Below are 19,176 nucleotides of genomic sequence, written 5' to 3'. Positions count from 1 at the left end.
TGTGTCCAAGTGCCTACACTCCTCGCCAGCTTGGGTGTCCTCTATGATTTAGCATTTGACCTCTAGTTTGAAAAGCTTCATACGCTTCCTGACAGCAGCAGCTAATGAGTCACTCAGGGCCTCTGATGGGACACTACTCCATCCACTCCCACGACTCAGAGATTACCAGTATGAAGAGTGGCCCTCTGTTCTCATTGAATGTGATGATTTAGTGGATCTGAGAGATTTAACAGACGGTCGCTCTGATCCCCCAGTGTGCCGCCTCCGTGAGGCGTCTTCCAGAGACTGGTGAAATGGCAGGCCTTCTTGTGTTGGGGCCTCCATAGGCTCTGAGGGAAAAGGCTTGGATGGAGAGTGTTGAGCTAGGTAGGCTGCCACAGATAGCTATTGTGGTTGTGTGGGTAATCTCTTCTGAGATCGGGTTATGTGGGGGTAAACCTCTATCTCTCAAATGGGCCGGGGGCTGTTTCTCCCTCCGGCACTTTCCACCCAAAACAGGCTCCTCTTTATGCCTAGCTCCTGCTGGATGTGCACTTGCTGCACTTTCCTGTGAGACAGTAGAGGTTCTATATATAAACGCAACATGAGCTGAAATAAAATATCCCAGAAATGTTCCATTCACACAAAAAGCTTCTCTCAAATGTTGGGCACATCCCTGTTAGTGAGCATTTCTCCTTTGCCAAGATAATCCACCTGACATGTGTGGCATATCAAGAAGCTGATTAAACAGCATGATCATTACACAGGTGCACCTTGTGCTGGGGACAATAAAAGGAAACTAAAATGTGCAGTTTTGTCACATTACAATGCCACAGATGTCTCAAGTTGAGGGAGTGTGCAATTGGCATGCTGACTGCAGGAATGTCCACCAGAGCTGTTACCAGATAATTGAATATTCATTTCTTTACCACAAGCCACATCCAACATCGTTTTAAAGAATTTGTCATTACGTCCAACCGTATGCAACCACGCCAGCCCAGGATCTCCACATCTGGCTTCTTCACCTGTAGAATCGTCTGAGACCAGCCACCCGGACAGCTGATGAAACTGTGGGTTCGCGCAACCGTATAATTTCTGCACAAACAGTCTCAGGTAAGCTCATCTGCGTGCTCGTCGTCCTCACCAGGGTCTTGACCGGACTGCATTTCGGCGTTGTAACCGACTTCAGTAGGCATATGCTCACCTTTGATGGCCACTGGCACGCTGGAGAACTGTTTCTTCACAGATGAATCCCAGTTTCAACTGTACCGGGTAGATGGCAGACAGAGTGTATGGCGTCATGTGGGTGAGCGGTTTGCTGATGTCAACATTGTTAACAGAGTGCCCCATGGTGGCAGTCAGTGGAGGCTGTTGAGGGGAGGACGGCTCATAATAATGGCCCGGAATGGAATTGTATCAAACACATGGTTTTCATGTGTTTGATACCATTCCATTCCAGCCATTACACTCCATTATTATGAGGCTCCCCTCAGCAGCCTCCACTAGTGGCAGTGGGGTTATGGTATGGGCAGGCATAAGCTACGGACAACGAACACAATTGCATTTTATCAATGGCAATTTCAATGCAAGAGATACCATGATGAGATCCTGAGGCCCATTGTTGTGCCATTCATCCACCACCATCACCTCATGTTTAAGCATGATAATGCACGGCCCCATGTCTCAAGGATCTGTACACAATTCCTGGAAGCTGAAAATGTCCCAGTTCTTCCATGGCCTGCATACTCACCAGACATGTCACCCATTGAGCATGTTTGGGATGCTAGAATCGACGTGTACGTCAGCATATTTTAGTTCCCGCCAATATCCAGCAACTTTGCACAGCCATTGAAGAGTGGAACAACATTCCACAGGCTACAATCAACAGCCTGATCAACTCAATGCAAAGGAGATGTGTCGCGCTACATGAGGCAAATAAATGGTGGTCACATCAGACACTGACTGGTTTTCTGATCCACGCCCCTACCTTTTTTAAAAGGTATCTGTGGCCAACATGCATATCTGTATTCCCAGTCATATGAATTCCATAGATTATGGCCTAATTTATTTATTTCAATTGACGTATTTCCTTATATGAACTGTAATTTAGTAAAATCGTTGAAATTGTTGAATGTTGCATTTATACTTTTGTTCACTGTATAACCATAAATCCCTCCAAAGCATTTACAAAATATATTAATTTCAAGGCATATCCAACATTATCTATACGCAGCAACCACAGGAGGTTGGTGGCACCTTAATTGGGGAGGACGAGCTCGTGGTAATGTCTGGAACGGAGTAAGTTCAATGGTATCAAACACATCGTTTCCATGTGTTTGATGCCATTCCATATTTTCCATTCCAACCATTATTATGAGCCATCCTCCCCTCAGCAGCCTAAACTGGCAGCAACAGCAAACCATTCTACCAAACAAGTGCCTAAATGCGCATAAATTAAAACATGACAAATAAAGTACAATGTGGACAATATTGCGGGTTACTTAAGTCTGGGTATTGGAGGCACAGATATTAGAAATAAAATGGAGAAGGCTGGAGAAGTTCTTTACAACTGCCTGGATTGTTTGGCACTGAACTCAAAAACAAAGGAAATAAGGTATTTAACAAGTAAATGGCTTGCAGGTGCGCTCAGAACATAGAAATGTATAGAGACCTGCATCTAGCTGATCTACGGTGTAATCATTAGTCCAAACAGTTGCTAACGAGAGTTTCTATTGGACAAATTCAGGTAGGTTTATCCCCGTTTCATTCCGTTTGCTTCCATTTAAGAAACGTTTTTCAACAGAATCGGCGGAATGAATACACCCCTGATCACCTGCACACACAGTTCACTTTCATAGCAGCCACAGACAGACAGTATCATCACTTTGCTCATTCTATAATTCCTTCTCACATCTATGCGCTCTCATCCGCTCACCTTTTCCCTTCGCTTGTGGGCTTCAGTGCACAACACAACAGCTGTCTATGACCAGTCGAAAAAACCTTTCCAAGCCAAACCTTCATACCATAACCGCTAACCGCTACATCGTTGTCACCATATTAGCTAACGTCATAGTCAACATAGCTACTAGAACTAAGTAGGCTAAATTAGTAGGCTAAATTAGCTAGCTACATTAGCTAGCTAAGGACGTGAAAGTGAAAGTGAAACAAATACAATGCAATATAGCTACAGTGGGGAAAAAAGTATTTAGTCAGCCACCAATTGTGCAAGTTCTCCCACTTAAAAAGATGAGAGAGGCCTGTAATTTTCATCATAGGTACACGTCAACAATGACAGACACATTTAGAAAAGAAAATCCAGAAAATCACATTGTAGGATTTTTAATGAATTTTTTTGCAAATTATGGTGGAAAATAAGTATTTGGTCACCTACAAACAAGCAAGATTTCTGGCTCTCACAGACCTGTAACTTCTTCTTTAAGAGGCTCCTCTGTCCTCCACTCGTTATCTGTATTAATGGCACCTGTTTGAACTTGTTATCAGTATAAAAGACACCTGTCCACAACCTCAAACAGTCACACTCTAAACTCCACTATGGCCAAGACCAAAGAGCTGACAAAGGACACCAGAAACAAAATTGTAGACCTGCACCAGGCTGGGAAGACTGAATCTGCAATAGGTAAGCAGCTTGGTTTGAAGAAATCAACTGTGGGAGCAATTATTAGGAAATGGAAGACATACAAGACCACTGATAATCTCCTTCGATCTGGGGCTCCACGCAAGATCTCACCCCGTGGGGTCAAAATGATCACAAGAACGGTGAGCAAAAATCCCAGAACCACACGGGGGGACCTAGTGAATGACCTGCAGAGAGCTGGGACCAAAGTAACAAAGCCTACCATCAGTAACACACTACGCCGCCAGGGACTCAAATCCTGCAGTGCAAGACGTGTCCCCCTGCTTAAGCCAGTACATGTCCAGGCCCGTTTGAAGTTTGCTAGAGTGCATTTGGATGATCCAGAAGAGGATTGGGAGAATGTCATATGGTCAGATGAAACTAAAATATAACTTTTTGGTAAAAACTCAACTCGTCGTGTTTGGAGGACAAAGAATGCTGAGTTGCATCCAAAGAACACCATACCGACTGTGAAGCATGGGGGTGGAAACATCATGCTTTGAGGCTGTTTTTCTGCAAATGGACCAGGACGACTGATACGTGTAAAGGAAAGAATGAATGGGGCCATGTATCGTGAGATTTTGAGTGAAAACCTCCTTCCATCAGCAAGGCCATTGAAGATGAAACGTGGCTGGGTCTTTCAGCATGACAATGATCCCAAACACACCGCCCGGGCAACGAAGGAGTGGCTTCGCAAGAAGCATTTCAAGGTCCTGGAGTGGCCTAGCCAGTCTCCAGATCTCAACCCCATAGAAAATCTTTGGAGGGAGTTGAAAGTCCGTGTTGCCCAGCGACAGCCCCAAAACATCACTGCTCTAGAGGAGATCTGCATGGAGGAATGGGCCAAAATACCAGCAACAGTGTGTGAAAACCTTGTGAAGACTTACAGAAAACGTTTGACCTGTGTCATTGCCAACAAAGGGTATATAACAAAGTATTGAGAAACTTTTGTTATTGACCAAATACTTATTTTCCACCATAATTTGCAAATAAATTCATTAAAAATCCTACAATGTGATTTTCTGGATTTTTTTTTCTCAATTTGTCTGTCATAGTTGACGTGTACCTATGATGAAAAGTACAGGCCTCTCTCATCTTTTTAAGTGGGAGAACTTGCACAATTGGTGGCTGACTAAATACTTTTTTCCCCCACTGTATCTCTCCCTCTCTCTCTCTGCTGCTTCTCCTTAATTTTAGAATAAATTAATTTGTTCAAAACTGTTCAAGTATTGTCTTTCTCTCTCTTTGAGTCAACTACTCACCACATTTTCTGCACTGCAGTGCTAGCTATCTGTAGTTTATGCTTTTAGTATTAGATTAATTCTCTGATCCTTTGATTGGGTGGACAACATGTCAGTTCATGCTGCAAGAGCTCTGATAGGTTGGAGGACGTCCTCCTGAAGTCGTCATAATTACTTTGTAACTCTATGGTAGGGGGGTGAGAACCATGGGCCTCCTAGGTTTTGTGTTGTATTCAATGTACCCAGAGGCAGACGGAAAATACCTGTCTTCCGGCTACGCCATGGTGCTACCCCAGAGAGTCCAGTTGAGGCTACTGTAGACCTTCATTGCAAAACAGTGTGTTTTAAAACCTCTTAAATGTAAAGTCCCCATATTTGGGGACCCTATTTGATTTGTTAAAATTCAATTCAGTCTGGTATGAGAACGGTAGCCCCTATCTTTATAAGGGCAGGCCAAGCCGATGACCTCATTTCAAGATGGCTGCTACCTACATTCCGGTTAGTGTTATGAAGCATAAACAAAATAAACACGGAATGCGTTGATACACACCGAAAGCCGGGACTCCACAGATCATGAGGATATCTTATTTGTCTGCCTGTGACCTACCGTTATTGATCACCAGCCCCGAGAGTCAATTACACAACGTTTTCAACAAACAGCAAACATCTTACAAGATAAGCCTCAATTTGGTCTGTGTTTGAGCTATAGCTACATGGGGGGTATCAAATTCATCCTTAGGTTGGTAGGAACAAATCTAGCCTATGTTATCTGATGATGTATGACTTAATGGCAACATTGAATTTCCACAGAGTGACTATATCTTTGCGCATCAAAAATATGATGTTGCCTGCTTACGCACTGTAGGCATCCATAGCCCCTGTATGTCCCCCGACACCACCACAATGTTTGAGAGAGGTTGGTGTTGTAGAAATTTAGTTTTTATAGTGAACAAGAACTTTTAGGCACATCCAGTGTGCAAAAACAGTGCAATTACCACATTCAGACACTTTAGAGAGGTTGATAGGACACTAGAATGTACCCTGGATACCCCATAATACCACCACAATGTTTGAGTGAGGTTGATATGGTGGAAATTGTGTTTTTATACTGAACAAATAGCATTTAGGGATTGCAAATATGTAATAGCACTGGAATTATCTAATTTACAGACATATGCCACTTTGGAGAGGTTTAGGGACACTTGGAAATGTCCCATGACCACACCTGACACCACTTACTAAAACATCTGCCCATTTCTAGTTGTTAGGTCTATCAATCCCATTTTGGGGTGAGATATTGTTCACATGTTGTGGAAGCTATCTGATGTGTTTCCAGCTCTAGTCATCAATAATTCACTTATAGCTTGTCAATGAAAGTTTACTTTCAAAATAAGAAAACACAAAAACTGTTATTTTGTGTGATCTTGTGCATTCTGAACGATGTAATTCCTATCTATCTTCTGATCATTTCCTCATAATCTCCCAGATGTCTTCTTTCCAAATATACCAAGTTTTTGCATGTCAGAATCATGTAATTACACATGAATAGCAGTTACTTTTGGGTATGTCTATTTAGGAGGAAATCTACATTTAGGAAACACCTTTTCCTGTTAAAAACCTGCTTCTTAAAATAAATGTTCTAATGGGGAGAGAGATAACAAGTGGAAAGATACAGAGATACAGAGAGAGAAAGAAGTAAAGTGACAGAAATAGATAAATAAATAACCATAACATGAGGATGTCATGCTTTAGGTTCAGGCAGGGGAATCTGGAGGTAAAAATAAACTGCAGTTTCTATATTTCTCTCCTCCTCCCTTTCTCCTCCTGTTTTTAGCTCAAGACATTTCTCATTCAGAGAGCAGTGTGTACCAGTCTGCCATAGGAGCACACGTGCAGGCTCCGGCACGTGCACTAACACTCACAGTGCTCAATGATGCAGGCACGACTAGAGAGGGAGGGATGGAGGGACAGAGATGGAGAGGGAGCAGAGACAGAGGAGGGGGAGCAAGGGATGAAGAGAGGGAAAGAGGTGGAGGGAGAAAGAGGAGAGGATGAGAGAAAGGAAGAGAGGTGACTCATTGAAACGACATCACTCAGAGAGAAGCATAAAAGAAGAACAAGATGAATAGAGACAAAGGGATGGAGAGAGTGAGATTGAATTGCTGCAGCTGGTTAATCAAACAGATTAATATTCCTTGGAGGAGAGGAGACACATGGGAATGCAGTTACATTCAGGTGGCACACACTGATGGGCTCCCCAGTGGCGCAGAGGTCTAAGGCACTGCATCTCAGACCCTGGTTAGATTCCAGGCTGTAGCACAATCTGGCCATGATTGGGAGTCCCATAGGGCGGCGCACAATTGGCCCAGCGTCGTCCGGTTTTGGCCGGGGTAGGCTGCCATTGTAAATAAGAATTTGTTCTTAACTGACTTGCTTAGTTAAATAAAGGTTAAATAAATAACACACACACACTAATACTTTATTGAAAGAGGGAGTTGTAATAACGATTGACCCTCTACTCTGCTGCACTTTACTCCCCTCCCCTGCTGTCTCTCTGTTCAGCTCTATGGAGGTATTCATTGTTTCCTTTCCAGGAACCACTACAGCTAACTGTCAATCCCAACTTAACTATACCAAACTTTAAGTTAATAGTCGTGACGGTGTGTGCATGCTTGCTTGTGTGTGTGTGTATGAGAGAGAGAGAGAGAGCGAGAGAGTGAGAGAGAGAGAGACAGAGAAGAGGTGTCTATATTGTTGCTTAAAATGTCTATACTGACCTCTTCTGGTTGATTGGCAGACTGCAGCTTCATTCTCATTGGCCAGAGCTGGTCAGGACCTGGGGAGCAGTCAGTCAGACCACTATCAGTTTCACTATATAGTGCTGTACTCCATGAAGCCTCATTCATACCGCATGTAAGTATGCAATGCAAGAGCATTTGGCTGACATTTAGTGTTGCATACTTTAGCATAGTATTGCGATGCAACCATAGCTGCTGGAAGACCACCTTGGCTACATACAAGGAAAGAGTAGCTCAACCAAGCTACTCACTCTCACAATGAACAATCACTCACAAAGGACAAGGAGGCAGAGGGAACACTTATACACAGACTAATGAGGGAATGAGTACCAGGTGTGTGTGATTGACAAGACAAGACAAATGGAGTGATGATAAATAGAGCGGTAGTGGCTAGTAAGCCGGTGACGACGAACGCCGAAACCTGCCCGAGCAAGGAAGAGGGGCAGCCTCGGCTGAATTCGTGACAGTCCCCCAAAACCCCCCCCAGGAGGACACGGAGCAGGGCGAGTTGGATGGCGACGATGGAAGTCCCTCAACAGAGAGGGATCGAGGATAGCCCTCACCGGGACCCAGCACAGTTCCTCCAGACCATACCCTTCCCACTCCACGAGGTACTGAAGGCCCCCCACCCGGCGCATCGAATCCACTATGGAACGGACAGAGTACGCCGGCGCCCCCTCGATGTCCAAAGGAGGTGGAGGGACCTCCCGCACCTCAGACTCCTGGAGCGGACCAGCCACCATCCGGCCTGAGGAGAGACACATGAAACGAGGGATTAATACGGTAATCAGGGGGGAGTAATAACCTATATGTGACCTCGTTGATTCTCCTCAGGACTGTGAGTGGCCCCACAAACCGCAGGCTCAGCTTCCGGCAGGGAAGGCGGATGCGCAGATTCTGGGTCGAGAGCCATACCCGAGCCCCCGGTATAAAGACAGGGGCCTCACTGCGGTGACGGTCAGCGTTGGCCTTCTGACGACGCACGGCGCGTTGGAGGTGAACCTCCGCGCGCCGAAACCAGTCATCCACCGCAGGAGCTTCGGTCTGGCTCTGGTGCCACGGTGCCAGAACCGGTTGATAACCTGAAACACACTGAAATGGCGTTAGGTTCGTAGAGGAGTGCCGGAGAGAGTTCTGGGCATATTCTGCAGGAACACTGTCCACTCCCCCAGCCGGTCCTGGCAATAGGACCTCAGGAACCTACCCACATCCTGATTTACCCGTTCCACCTACCCATTACTCTCAGGGTGGAACCCAGAGGTCAGGCTGACCGAGACTCCAAGATGTTCCATGAACTCCTTCCAGACTTTTGACGTGAACTGGGGACCTCGGTCAGACACTATATCCTCTGGTACCCCGTAGTGCCGGAAGACGTGTGTAAACAGGGCCTCCGCAGTTTGCAGAGCCGTGGGGAGACCGGGCAGAGGAAGGAGGCGGCAGGCCTTCGAAAAGCGGTCCACAACGACCAGGATGGTGGTGTTCCCTTGAGAAAGAGGCAGATCAGTTAAAAAAAAACTTAAATGAGACCATGGTCTTTGTGGAACTGGTAAAGGTTTTAACTTACCTGCTGGGAGGTGCCTAGGTGCCTTACTCTAGGCGCACACTGAGCAGGAGGAAACATACACCCTCACGTCCTTAGCCAAGGTAGGCCACCAGTACTTCTCGGTCAGGCAGCGCACTCTACGACCGATACCTGGGTGACCAGAGGAGGGTGACGTGTGTGCCCAGTAGATCAGACGATCACAGATAAGTGCAGGCACATACTGCAGCCCAGCTGGACACTGCTGTGGAGATGGATCTGTGCGTAATGCCTGCGCTATATCTGTGTCCATTGCCCATACTACCAGCGCCAAAATGCATAAGTCTGGCAGTATGGGGTTATTGTCTCTGGGCCTCTCCTCTGTATCATACAGCCGGGACAGTGCGTTTGCCTGACACTCTCGCGACCACCCCGTGAGAACCCTCTGCGGCCATGAGAAGTGGGGTTGTGGAGTGCTAGCCACGGAATACCTAACACCACAGGGAAAGCAGGAGACTCAATGATGGAAAAAGGGACCTGCTCACAATGCGTCGCCTGTGTGATCATGGTGACTGGTACTGTGACTTCATTTATCAACCCGGACCCTAATGGTCGACTATCAAGTGCTCTGATGGGGCGTGGAATGGATAGGGGAACTAATTAAATACCCTGGCGGCGTGCAAAAGTTTTATCCATAAAGTTCACAGCTGCGCCTGAATCTACTAGCGCCTTACACTTGGGAACTCTCATGCAATCAGGGAAGTATATGGTATGGTACAGTGCACAGCAGAGGGCTCTGAACAAGTGTGGGTGCTCAATACCTGGGGTGATGCGAGAGTGCCCTGCCGGCCGCCTCCTGACCCAAAAGAGCGCTGACGACAACGTGTGGTGGAATGTCCCTTCGTGCCATCCGATCGGCACTGGCGCTGTCGTCCTCTGCTCTCTTGGTGCGCGGTACCACCCAGCTCCATGAGCTCTGGATCCGCGTTGGTCGGGGCGGGAACGGGCAGACCTCCTCCAGGACGTCCTCTGGTTGCCAGCAGGTTATCCAGACGAATGGCCATGTCCACCAGTTCGGTAAAAGACAAACTGGTGTCATGGCAGGCTAGCTCCCGTCGGACGTCCTCCCGTAGATGGCACTGGAACTGGTTGATTAGGGCCCGCTCGTTCCACCCGGATCCTGCTGCCAAATTCCGGAACTCCAGCGCAAACTCCTGTACTGTCCTCGTCCCCTGCCTCAAGTGGACCAGCTGCTCACCCGCCTCTCGACTCTCAGGTGGGTGATCGAAAACCGCCCGAAATAGGCAGGCGAACTCCCTGTAGTCCTCCAACGCGGCTCCTCCTTCTCTCCAAACCGCGTTGGCCCACTCCAGGGCTTTCCCCGAGAGGCAGGAAATGAGGACGGACACCTGCTCTCGATCTGATGGCGCCGGCCTGACACTGGAGCAGGACAGCTCCAGTTGGAGAAGGAATCCCTGACATAGAGCCAGCGTCCCATCGAACGCCCGTGGTTGAGATATCTGGATCCCTCCGGGTGCTGTGAAGTAGGTGCCTGGATCCGGTTGGCCAGCTGGTCTCGACGGATCGGTTCCTCTTCTCTCCAGGCGTTGGACGACCTGAAGAACCCGATCCATCGCTTCCCCCAAGCTGGCCAGCATCGTGGAATGTTCCTGGACCCTTACCACTATTCCAGGCATGCGCTCCTCTCCTGCTGACTCCATAGAGGTGAGTGATTCTGTGATGAGGTGTGAATAACAGAGTCAGGCACAGGAGGTAAAACACCGAAATCCAGAGTTTATACAATGTACATGAATAAAGCGCAGCAAGCGTCAAAATGAAACTTAGCACAAGGGAAAAATCCACCTTGGCTACATACAAGGAAAGAGTAGCTCAACCGATCTATTCACTCTCACAATGAACAATCACTCACAAAGGACAAGGGGGCAGAGGGAACACTTATACACAGACTAATGAGGGAATGAGTACCAGGTGTGTGTGATTGACAAGACAAGACAAGACAAATGGAGTGATGATAAATGGAGCGGTAGTGGCTAGTAAGCCGGTGACGATGAACGCCAAAACCTGCCCGAGCAAGGAGGAGGGGCAGCCTCAGCTGAATTCGTGACATACACAAATGACAGAAATGAGTGTCTACTCTGACACTGACAAATGCAACCAATAGCCCAGGCCAATGAAAGAGGGGAGACACATAGATTGTACAATATTAGGAGGAAATGTAGATATTAAAGGCTACAGTAGGCTATAGGCTACTAAATAAACTTTCCAGTTCACTCACTCACCCAATGATGGCCGAATCGGATGTGCTCATTCCAATAGCCAAGATTCCAAATGTCAATATAGGCTACTTTGAAAAACAGAGCTGTTGGCTCAATATTGAAGTTGTTGAGAAAATATCTGGTAGCTTCTACATAAATATTAGTCTTATTCTTTCAACAGTAGGCAACATTTGCTTTCCAAAGTAAGTTGTTCCCCCCATTGTATTTAGACATTTGCAAAAGGCCTATTGTAGCTGCTGTTCACTCACAGAAGCAGTGAACAAAAATAGAAAATAGAACCATAGAAATACAATCCATAGAACGGACATTCACATTTAAGTCAGGACTGGTAGCCATAGCAAGTGTACCCATGAGTTTACCAGTCAAATCAAATAAGAGTTTATTGGTCGTGTACACACTTTAGTAGATGTTATAGCGGGTGCAGCAAAACGCTTATGTTGCTAGCTCCTAACAGTGCAGTAAAATGTCAAACAAGTACGAAAATAATCAGAACAAATACAATGAACTACCCAAATATCATATTTTTGTCATTTAGCAGACGCTCTTATCCAGAGCAACTTACAGTTAGTGAGTGCATACATTATTTTTTTACTTTTTCATACTGGCCCCCCGTGGGAATCGAACCTACAACCCTGGCGTTGCAAACGCCATGCTCTACCAGCTGAGCTACTTCCCTGCTGGCCATTCCCTCCCCTACCCTGGGCCAATTGTGCGCCGCCCCATGGGTCTCCCGGTCACGGCCAGCTACGATAGAGCCTGCATTCGAACCAGGATCTCTAGTGGCACAGCTAGCACTGCGATAAAGTGCCTTAGACCACTGCGCCACTCGCCACTTAGTATCAGTAATCCAAATGCAATCTATGTGTGTATACACCGAAAATATATACTAAGAATTATATGTACAGCAGTAGATATACACTGAATGTACAAAACATTAGCAACAACTTCCTACTATTGAGTTACACCCCCTTTAGCACTCAGAACAGCCTCAATTCGTCGGGGCATGGACTCTACAAGGTGTCGAAAGCATTCCACAGGGATGCTGGCCCATGTTGACTCCAATTCTTCCCACAGTTGTGTAAAGTTGGCTAGATGTCCTTTGGATGTCCATTCTTGATACACCAGGGAAACTGTTGAGCGTGAAAACCCCAGCAGCATTGCAGTTCTTGACACACTCAAACAGGTACGCCTGGCACCTACTACCATACCCCATTCAAAGGCACTTAAATATTTTGTCTTGCCCATTCACCCTCTGAATGGCACACATGCACAATCCATGTCTCAATTATCTCAAGACTTAAAGATCCTTCTTTAACCGGTCTCCTCCCCTTCATCTACACTGATCGAAGTGGATTTAACAAGTGACATCGATAAGGGATCATAGCTTTCACCTGGATTCACCTGGAATCATAGCTTTCACCTGGATTCACCTAGTCAGTCCATATTATGGAAGAGCTTGTTTTGTACACTCAGTTTATTAGAGTGAGCTATGTCAAGAATCCCATATATAACTATGCAGTGTGTATAAACAGTGTAACAAAAATGCAATGTACAGTTACAGGTAACTGCTAAAATAAAGGAAATACTGAGCTGGCAGAACCGCAAAAACAGCTTCAATACGCTTTGGCATACAGTGCCTTGCAAAAGTATTCATCCCCCTTGGCGTTTTTTCCTATTTTGTTGCATTACAACCTGTAATTTAAATTGATTTTTATTTGGATTTCATGTAATGGGCATACACAAAATAGTCCAAATTGGTGAAGTGAAATGAAAAAAAAGTATTTGTTTCAAGAAATTATAAAAAATAAATAACGGAAAAGTGGTGCGTGCATATGTATTCACCCCCTTTGCTATGAAGCCCCTAAATAAGATCTGGTGCAACCAATTACCTTCAGAAGTCACATAATTAGTTAAATAAAGTCCATCTGTGTGCAATCTAAGTGTCACATGATCTCAGTATATATACACCTGTTCTGAAAGGCCCCAGAGTCTGCAACACAACTAAGCAAGGGGCACCACCAAGCAAGCGGCACCATGAAGACCAAGGAGCTCTCCAAACAGGTCAGGGACAAAGTTGTGGAGAAGTACAGATCAGAGTTGGGTTATAAAAAAAGATCTGAAACTTTGAACATCCCACGGAGCACCAATAAATCCACTAAATTCCATTAAATTCACCCCGCTCCTCCGCACACTCGCTTCCAGTTGAGGCTCGCATCTACTACAAGACCATGGTGCTTGCCTACGGAGCTGTGAGGGGAACGGCACCTCCTTACCTTCGGGCTCTGATCAGACCCTACACCCAAACGAGGGCACTACGTTCATCCACCTCTGGCCTGCTAGCTCCCCTACCTCTACGAAAGCACAGTTCCCACTCAGCCCAGTCAAAGCTATTTGCTGCTCTGGCACCCCAATGGTGGAAAAAGCTCCCCCACGACGCCAGGACAGCGGAGTCACTGACCACCTTCCGGAGACACTTGAAACCCTACCTCTTTAAGGAATACCTGGAATAGTATAAAGTAATCCTTGGAGTATCTGTCCATAGGACCACTTTAAGCCGTACACTCCACAGAGCTGGGCTTTACGGAGAGTGGCCAGAAAAAAAGCCATTGCTTAAAGAAAAAAAAAGCAAACACGTTTGGTGTTTGCCAAAAGGCAAGTGGGAGACTCCCCAAACATATGGAAGAAGGTACTCTGGTCAGATGAGACTAAAATTGAGCTTTTTGGCCATCAAGGAAAACGCTATGTCTGGCGCAAACCCAACACCTCTCATCACCCCGAGAACACCATCCCCACAGTGAAGCATGGTGGTGGCAGCATCATGCTGTGGGGATGTTTTTCATTGGCAGGGACTGGAAAACTGGTCAGAATTGAAGGAATGATGGATGGCGCTAAATACAGGGAAATTCTTGAGGGAAACCTGTTTCAGTCTTCCAGAGATTTGAGACTGGGACCGAGGTTCACCTTCCAGCAGGACAATGACCCTAAGCATACTTCTAAAGCAACACTCGAGTGGTTTAAGGGGAAACATTGAAATGTCTTGGAATGGCCTAGTCAAAGCCCAGACCTCAATCCAATTGAGAATCTGTGGTATGACTTAAAGATTGCTGTACACCAGCGGAACCCATCCAACTTGAAGGAGCTTTAGCAGTTTTGCCTTGAAGAATGGGCAAAACTCCCAGTGGTTAGATGTGCCAAGCTTATAGAGACATACCCCAAGAGACTTGCAGCTGTAATTGCTGCAAAAGGTGGCTCTACAAAGTATTGACTTTTGGGGGGTGAATAGTTATGCACGCTCCAGTTTTCTTTCTTTTTTTGTCTTATTTCTTGTTTGTTTCACAAGAAAAAATATTTTGCATCTTCAAAGTGGTAGGCATGTTGTGTAAATGAAATGATGGTGGTGGAAAACGCTGTCTCAGGCGTCACTCCAGAATCTCCCATAAGTGTTCAATTTAAATTGAATAAAATTTTGTCACATCCTTCGTAAACAACAGATGTAGACTAACAGTGAAATTCTTACTTACGGGCCCTTCCCAACAATGCAGTGAGAAAAAAAGGAAAACAATAGAAAAACAATAACACAAGGAATAAATACACAATGAGTAACGATAACTTGGCTACATACAGTGAGGGAAAAAAGTATTTGATCCCCTGTTGATTTTGTACATTTGCCCACTGACAAAGAAATTATCAGTCTATAATTTTAATGATAGGTTTATTTGAACAGTGAGATGTCAAAATTTTTATAAATTGATTAGCATTTTAATGAGGGAAATAAGTATTTGACCCCCTCTCAATCAGAAAGATTTCTGGCTCCCAGGTGTCTTTTATACAGGTAACGAGCTGAGATTAGGAGCACACTCTTAAAGGGAGTGCTCCTAATCTCAGCTTGTTACCTGTATAAAAGACACAGGTCCACAAAAGCAATCAATCAATCAGATTCCAAACTCTCCACCATGGCCAAGACCAAAGAGCTCTCCAAGGATGTCAGGGACAAGATTGTAGACCGACACAAGGCTGGAATGGGCTACAAGACCATCGCCAAGCAGCTTGGTGAGAAGGTGACAACAGTTGGTGCGATTATTCGCAAATGGAAGAAACACAAAATAACTGTCAATCTCCCTCGGCCTGGGGCTCCATGCAAGATCTCACCTCGTGGAGTTGCAATGATCATGAGAACAGTGAGGAATCAGCCCAGAACTACACGGGAGGATCTTGTCAATGATCTCAAGGCAGCTGGGACCATAGTCACCAAGAAAACTATTGGTAACACACTACGCCGTGAAGGACTGAAATCCTGCAGCGCCCGCAAGGTCCCCCTGCTCAAGAAAGCACATATACAGGGCCGTCTGAAGTTTGCCAATGAACATCTGAATGATTCAGAGGAGAACTGGGTGAAAGTGTTGTAGTCAGATGAGACCAAAATGGAGCTCTTTGGCATCAACTCAACTCGCCGTGTTTGGAGGAGGAGGAACGCTGCTTATGACCCCAAGAACACCATCCCCACCGTCAAACATGGAGGTGGAAACATTATGCTTTAGGGGTGTTTTTCTGCTAAGGGGACAGGACAACTTCACCGCATCAAAGGGATGACGGACAGGGCCATGTACCGTCAAATCCTTCCCTCAGCCAGGGCATTGAAAATGGGTCGTGGATGGGTATTCCAGCATGACAATGACCCAAAACACACAGCCAAGGCAACAAAGGAGTGGCTCAAGAAGAAGCACATTAAGGTCCTGGAGTGGCCTAGCCAGTCTCCAGACCTTAATCCCATAGAAAATATGTGGAGGGAGCTGAAGGTTCGAGTTGCCAAATGTCAGCCTCGAAACCTTAATGACTTGGAGAAGATCTGCAAAGAGGAGTGGGACAAAATCCCTCCTGAGATGTGTGCAAATCTGGTGGCCAACTACAAGAAACGTCTGACCTCTGTGATTGCCAACAAGGGTTTTGCCACCAAGTACTAAGTCATAATTTGCAGAGGGGTCAAATACTTATTTCCCTCATTAAAATGCAAATCAATTTATAACATTTTTGACATGCGTTTTTCTTGATTTTTTGTTGTTGTTAATCTGTCTCTCACTGTTCAAATAAACCTACCATTAAAATTATAGACTGATCATGTCTTTGTCAGTGGGCAAACGTACAAAATCAGCAGGGGATCAAATACTTTTTTCCCTCACTGTACACAGGGTACCAGTACCGAGTCAATGTGCAGGGGTATGAGGTAATTGAGGTAGATATGTACATATAGGTAGGGATCTCAATTGTGTTAAGATTATATTTCTATGGCGGCAACTCAACAAGCTGTTTGATATTTGGTGAGTGTGCTGCCCAAATTGTGGCTCTCTGGTGTAGTATTTTGAACGATTTTATTGATGTCTGTTCAGACAGGAGTAATAACATTTTGGAAAATGTATTTGAATTTATCAGAAGGTGGTGCTGCAGCACCTCCAGCACCCCTACTTCGCGCGGCTATGGGCGAAACTGTGCAGGGAAGCCATTTTGTATAGCTAATTGCTCAGGTACAGTATAAATAAGGCTTAAATGCCATGATACCCAGGCTCCTCCCTTCAAAGAGAAAGCAGCCAATGAGAAGACAGAGCCAGATGAGTGATTACGCCCCAGTAAGAGAGCAGTGGTAATAACTTTATTGCAAAAATACAGGATCCCTCTTTCCCTCGTTCGCCAAGCAATGATACCCAGTACCAACACACACACACACACACACAAACAAACACATCTCTCTCTCTAAAAACGACTCCTAGCCCTCTTTCATCCTCACATCATCTCTATTTCACACACAGGACATACTTTTATCTCCTCTCTACTTCATCCTTTCTTTCATTCATCGTCGCTCTTTCTTCCTCTCTCTCTTTGCATTGAATTTCCATTGGCTGTTCCAAGCATAGTATACACAGTATGCCTTCTTACTACATAGTGAAGCACTTCAGTACTATGTATGTATATGGCACAAATCGGAAATCACACCCTATTCCCTATGTAGGGCTCTAGCCAAAATTGGTGTGTACTACATAGGGAGTTGGGTGCCATTTGAGATCGAGCCTATGACTTACTACAGAGTTCAACAGCAGCATTTAATCACGTATCTTCTTTACTTAATTTCGTAAATAAAGCATCCGTTCGTGGGCGTGTCCACTTCCTGCCTGTCAGGTCAGAGGTCAAGGGTCAGGAGGGAAGGTTGATTTGCATAGCAGACTCATGCGCTACAGTTGGCTACATTCTCCAACATCCACAACACAAACAGCAACAAAATAAACAAATTAATAAATACATTTTTTTTTAAATCACAATGTTAAAGACAGATCTGTGTCTTTGTCTAAGTGCCAACCTTTGGTTTAAATACAACAATCATGTATCAGTTCTGTCTAGATCTCATTCTGCACTGGGCCATTGGTCTCCAAATAGGGATTAGTTATAATGTATTAAATGTATGTACTTATTATGTATGTACTGTACATACATATTATATGTACATATTATGTCATAACATGTTCAGTAGGTTAAATCATATCGTAACATTTTCAAGACATGTCAGTGTTATTCAGTTAGGGGTAAGTCAGATAAATAAAATGTGTTACTTACTAACCCTGTTATAACTGGAGGATGAGAGACATTTCCATGATAAAAGTATATCATGTCATGGCCTTAAAATATATCTCTAATACATACAGTACATATAAAGTATATTTATAATATAGTGTTTCACCATTCATATCTGAGTAACATCAGGGTCAGAGCTGAACTGAAAGGTCCAGAAGATAAAGAATCTCAGTAACTAAGAACCAATCATGTTAACCTGAGGCCTCAAATAAATTAGATTACATTTACCCTTCATCAAGTACACTTCAGCAAGTACCATTAAGCTAGTACACTTTCCTAAGTACCCTTCAACAAATACCCTTCCCAAATTACAATTTAGTTCCATTACCCTACCTCTATCATAGCTCTCTCTCACGTTACATCAGGTGTGCAAAAAAAATAAAAGGTAGTTTCTCCCGATAGAAATGGGAGAGCAGCGTTAGCCATTACAACGGTCAGTCAGGTGACCTCCAGCTGGACACTTGTGAAGGTCACTCAATTCAGGACCAGGAGTCACCACTAAAGTTATCAATATCTTCATTATTATCATTATTAATATGAACATTCCATAAGGTCTTAATAACATACAGGTTTCATATATCGTTTTTCTGTACATGACTTTAGTTATTATTAGAGTTCAGTCTATACGTAGCTATGTAGGCACGTACGCACTAGTCCTGGGGTTCCTGTGGAAACAACATATCCAGGTGTGCTGTGCTGTCATCAGACAGGAAATGCCCATGAAGAAAAAGGAAGAAGCCGTGGCTTATCAGTAACCCCCTGTGGATCTTTCAGTCACCTAAAGGTTCCAGAGCAACCTCTGATTGAGGCAGATAAAGCAGGGAGATCAGAGGCTAAACCAGGCTAGCTAATCTACTCCCTCCTTTATAGACCCAAAGAGGGGCAGGCTAGCAGGATAACGTTCAGAGTCTGACTATATTAGGAGGCTAACAGGCTAGCAAGTCACAAGCTAGCTAGCTAGAAGAGTAATTAGGTGAGTTTGTTGTTTTGGGTTTCAGAGTAATTCCTGCTAAGGGGGACTGAGAATGACTGCATAGACTGAATAGTTGAAGAAGGGCGGAGGGCGCGAGATGGGGATAGAGGGAGGTTA

The 19,176-nt window shown here is 45.0% G+C and overlaps 1 protein-coding gene across 1 annotated transcript in view; it reads right to left on the bottom strand.

Moving 5' to 3' along the window:
* Positions 1-19,176, bottom strand: part of LOC311100550 (ubiquitin carboxyl-terminal hydrolase 54-like) — a gene marked incomplete at both ends in the record, with an annotated part of 43,722 nt that overhangs the window by 3,776 nt on the left and 20,770 nt on the right. The window lies entirely within an intron of this gene.

Source organism: Coregonus lavaretus, assembly GCF_964263955.1.
Source record: "Coregonus lavaretus genome assembly, chromosome: 25".
Lineage (NCBI taxonomy): Eukaryota > Metazoa > Chordata > Actinopteri > Salmoniformes > Salmonidae > Coregonus > Coregonus lavaretus.
Note: the sequence above shows the minus strand (reverse complement) of the source record. Positions and strands in the feature narration are given on the sequence as shown.